Source organism: Leptosomus discolor, chromosome 17 (assembly GCF_034619465.1).
Source record: "Leptosomus discolor isolate bLepDis1 chromosome 17, bLepDis1.hap2, whole genome shotgun sequence".
Classification (NCBI taxonomy): domain Eukaryota; kingdom Metazoa; phylum Chordata; class Aves; order Leptosomiformes; family Leptosomidae; genus Leptosomus; species Leptosomus discolor.
In genome coordinates, this window is record NC_141407.1 from 8,300,720 (window position 1) to 8,306,257 (window position 5,538).

Here is a 5,538-nt window from a genome sequence, read left to right on the forward strand (position 1 = left end):
CTTTTTCTTTATAATGGCAATGATTGAAGTTCGTACTGAAAAGGTAATTGCATTATTGCAATGTGTAGTGGTCAAAATTGTGTAAGAATTGAAGGCATGAAAACAGTCTTCCATCAGGTAAGTTAATATAGCTGCTTAAAAACAAAACATAAAAAATCAGAAGTGATTAAAAATAGATAAATAATGTTTGCAGATTTATATGGTGAAACTGATTTCATGTTCTCAGGCTCTTAAGTGATGTCCTTTTCTAATTTAGAGTTTTTGTACTTCGGACTAATCTTTAAATAATTTAGGATTACATAATTCCATGTTAACAAATTATGTGAATTATTTCAAACTTGATTCCTAATTAAGTTGATATTGCAGTATGTAGAGATGCCTTGTACAGCTGCATTCTTCTTACCAACTTGTGGATTGTGTCATTTGTTAAATGGCATGGAGTTGCTTATGAATTAGGTGTATATAGAGTTGGAAAGTGACTCTGCAATACTGTTACATTGGTATTCTCTTGTGAGCTCTGGCAAGGGTATTTTTTACATAAATTTCCTATTTTTTTAGAATTTTATTGGTGCTAGTAACAGTAGAGGGGTTTGTGCGCTGGTCTCAGTAAAATCTCTTTCCATAGTACTCACTGTTTTTGGCAAGGATGATGGGAAGAAGTGTTTTCCACTTTTAGAACTTCATTAAATATTAATATAAACTTAAGTAGACCATATGCATTTCAGTCAGCTACTGACTTGCCTTAGTTTCTTCTGCTGTTAAAGTGTCTGGATGTACAGAAAAGAATGGTGGCGTTCTGTGGTTTCCTACCAGTTAAGTAGTTACCAGGTCCCATTATAGTAGCCCAGACATCACATCCTGTTGCTTTCTTTGTGGTATTTGAGCTAGGGATTTTTTCTTTCTATATATATTTATTAAATTTTAACTTTTTATTTTTTTTTTAAAAAAATAACTGTTTGCTAGCTCTTCCAGATACAAGTCTGTAAGGACTTACCTATGTTAAAAATATTCTAAATATATTCTAAAACCACTCAACTGATGCTGTCGGCTATATTGAAGCCCCAAATTCCTTTTTCCAGTACAGTGGCTTGACAATAGTCAAGATTAACGGTTGCCTTCAGTATTTTTTTTGCCTGCTGTGTTTGAGCATACCAAATCTTGTTGCCAGTGTCGTGTAAGTCGGTGGTGTGGCTGCATCGTGCCCAATTGCCTTTTACCTACAGGAGCTGTGTCCTGACAAACACGTGTAGCCAGCTAGGTTTGATACCGTTTCACAGCTGGGTTAGGAGGGCAGTGGTTGTTCTGAGACTAGAACGTGGCTCCTGTGTCTTTGGCCCCGTGCTGAGATGCAGTAGCCATTTCACCCCAGTGCGTTGTGCAGAAGCTGACAGGTGAGACATTTTTACAAGTGTTCAGCTGTGTGTGGTGGAGGCATAAGGATAAACACTAGTGTTTTTTCATAGCGGTGCATTCACTGGAGCCCCCCATTTCTCTTCCGTGCATTTTGTTTGTTGTAACAGGGTCCTCTGTCTGTTGCTGTGACTAGCGACCAGGGCCGTATAGGAAAAAAATTAACAACATTCCAAAAATAGAGCACACGCATTATTTATCAGAGGAACGGGAGACGCACTCCAAGTGTGTTCCACCTCTGACCATTCTTTAACTGAAAGTGTCCTGTCATTTTAATATATGCAAAGTGAACAAGGCTCAAGTTAATTGTCATGTCTGAAAAATAGCTGAGGAGTGCATAGTGCTTGCTAAACACTGCAGGGGAATTGGTAAATGAAACCTGACAAGGCCTGAAAAATTGTCGTCTCCCTAAGATGGAACGTATAATATAAAAAGGATGTGTGCTGAGTTAAGATTATTTAACGTGTTGCAACAAGGTGTGCTTCACTGGCTACCAGAGGATAGATGGCACTTTTTTTTTTTTCAAAAAAACCCTCAAACCTGACAGCCCTGATGCACTGAAGTCTCTGTCTGAGTCAGTTATTTATTATCTAGCAAATGACCTTTTTGACTGAGAGAATGGAAAAAAAAAAAGTATGGAGAATGATCAAATGCATGTGTTTTGGAATAGTATTTTATTAGTTATTGTACTGATGGAAGTGCTAGCTTAGGGTAATGATGTATCAGCACCATTAACAATATAATTTGCTGTTTGCTTCATAATGTAAGTATAGCTGCTTTAATCTTAAAAGATAAGTTAAGACTTTTAGTACAAAATAGTTACAGTACACCAAGACCTCTTTATTAACTCGCTGTACTTGAGTGATTTGTTTCATTGTATTTTCAGATTCTCAAAGCTGTAGTTAAGGTTCAGTGGCATTTTTTATCTGATGCATTTTTCCCATCCCCTAGAGATTTAAAAATATGTTGGTTTTATGTACTGTAGTTTGAAGTGTAGTATATTGTATTTAATTTCTTTTTAAACGGGCACATTAATTATCTCTAAAACTTTTAAGGAGGATCACAGATACAACCCTTTTTATGTTTTCTTTCAAAAAGTAACCATTATGTTTACCATATCTGGCACATTTGACTATGAATATATATGTATATTTTAAACCAGTGTAGCTTTAGCTCTCTGTCAAATTGTTGTTGTCCATGCCACAGGCAACAAACAGTATGGCTTGTCGCTTAGCTATCCCGTCCTAGCTCTAATGTAATCTTCTTGGTTTTGTGTGTTTTAAAAACTGGATTGAAAACTGGACAGTGTGTACATTTAATTTGGTAGCCAGGCTATGCTGGATGTGTAGTTTCTATATGGTGTAAACCGAGTCATCTCTGTAGCTTGTCCTGAAAGTGGGGAAATCAGCTGAAGGTCACTGTGTTGAGCTCACTGAGATCAAAACATGCTCAATGATGGTTTTGTGTGAGCACTTGTTTTTTGGTTGAGCGTTTTTAGACAGGAAATCGTATGCTCACGTGTTGAGAGTGGTACTGGTGTGGTGAGAGCTGACGCAGAAGCTGACTGCAGAGCCCCAAATGCCAACCTTTTTAGAAGAATACTGGCTCCGAGATTGGCAATTGCTTAGTGCATGGCCGTGCTTGGATATAGGAACTCTAATAACCTAAACTATTTCATGTGAAGCAGAACAGAGAACAACCTTGAAATAAAATATTTTTTGTATTTAAAAAGTTAAGAGGTTGGCTATTATCTCTGTACTCAGAAGAGAAAGCGTGTAGGTTTAGAGTAGGGGTAACAGCTGAAAGGTCAACTTTCAATATGTAAGAGTTAGGGCTTTCATTAGCAGGAAAAGACCAAGTATTATTGAAAAAGAGGGATGCATTTTATTTTTTCATTTAAATGTCATAGATGATAACGATGTAATGACTTATTAGATTATATAATTTTAATATCCTGTTTTATTTGTAGTAGTAGTAACTTAAAGTCTCATTTACTTTTTATACATGGCAAAATTTTACTGTAGCGTATTTGGTGTTAGCTTTTGTTTGGTTTTCTAGGTAGAGTTTTCATCCCTACTTCAGTTTTTTTTTTTTTAATTTCATCCTGGTCTGTAGAACAGAATTTAGAATATCTGTCTAGGTTGTCCTGCCAGTTGACAGGTCTCATAGGACGATCCTCTGCAGTGTTTGACCAGACCAAATTAGTGCAAGTGCTACTCTAGATGCTTTTCTAACCCTTCAAGAGCCTTCAGATTATTCAGAAGGTTATGTTTTAGTTACTTTACTGCAGTACTTCTTTGAGAAGATGTATTCCATGTTGTGTTTAAACAGCTCAGATATTGACGTCCATGGAATGAATATTTACTTGAGAGGAATATAAAGGGAGTATTCTAAGTTAAGATTTTTTCGTGTGGTCTTCAACTTAATCTATTTTCAGAATTCTTCTCTTTTTCCTTGCATTTCCAGTCACACAGAATCCTTTTGATACTTGTGGGTATTGAATCTCCCAACTTTAAGTGATTTTTGCGCTGTTCATTCCTCCTGCATAGGTAACTTCTCAGTGAGGCTTTTTGTGATTATATTGAACTGCTTCTGTACTTGCATGGATGTTTTCACCAGTTCATCAAGCTTTTGTAGAAATTTGAGGGGAAAAAGCCTTCACATCAAACTGAACAGTGAATGTAATTTATTCTACCTTTTTGTTTCATAAATTCTGTCCAGTGGAGACATCAGAAAACGGCCCTTGTTGGGTATCAGACCATCCATCCCAGGGAAGCTAGATAGCAGGCTATCACTGACTCTAGTGTAGCATAGGTCAGGTTTAGGATTGTTACAGAAATGAACAGCTGAAGAATTTAATTTTCCGTGATGTCCAAATGTTTCTGATACTGCATCTTAAGATTTCTTAGATTTTTCTTCTTTTTTTGATGTGCTTTTGTTCTGGCTTCCATGATTAGCAGAGGCTGATTTAGCATAAAATGGTGTTGTAGAAGTCTTTAATTAGGAGACAATTTAGTCTTGATGCTTACTCTTACGTGACCACATTGTCAATCAACCTTCTAATTGGTAATTCCAGTTGATATAAATAAAACTACAATCAGTACTGTCAAAGGGACGGTTAAAACAGCAGATGAATGCATATGCAACCAGTTGATATGAAAAGCTTCGGTTTAATTTCTTAAGAAGCGAGCTACTTAAATAAAACTCCTTTACCTGCCTGCTAGTGATTACCTATTAAGTAGTCTGGGTAGAAGTATCAATTTTGAAACTCTTGATTTTAGATAGGACTATGGTGTGTGCTTACATGTGAATGTCTCATAAATATTTCCCAAGAGCAATTTATTTTTCTAATTAGCTTCAACAGCCTCTGCTTTACGTAGTGGTTTAAGCAGTTTTCAGTAAATCAATTCAATCACACAGCTGTTGTTTAAAACTTTTCCTAAGTTACTGTAATTCTCTACAGAGACCCAGAATCTCACTAATTAGTACACTTAATCATACCTCATATAAAATGCATGATAATATGGATTAATCAATGCTAGAATTTCATAGAAAAACAGTAACAGAAACACGAATGTTCATAGGTCTGAAAACAGTTTGCTATTCTCATATAATGGTTGTGTACCAAGCAGTGTGCACAGGTTGACGTAGGGTGGCCCTGCATTTAATTTTTACTTCCCAGTCGTAACTTTACAAAATAATTAATTTGGGGCTGCAGCTTTTTATATTAAGATCTAAAAGTTACCAAGCTCAAGTATCTACAACGTTTTCATTACTTCTTCCAAAGTGGAAAAAAAAAAAAGTTTAAAATAAATATGTTTAGCTCTTATGTGAAAGGAAATCTGGCTTACTGGGTGGCACTTGTGATGTTAAGATTCAGACTTTTGAGCTGTTCAGCACATAGCAGAGATGACAATTCCAGTTATTGTAAGTGAGTTTTTAACTCATTTAACATTAAAATATCTCTGTATTGAGTGTTTACTTTTTGGTAAGATTATTAATATTAGATGAAAAAATTAAGAAGCAAGCTTTTTTTTTTTTTTTTTAAAGTACAGCCTTTTTTGTTTTTCAGGATGTGACTTAAAATGACTTCTGATTCTGAAGGTCCTCTGAAAAATATGCTGTGCT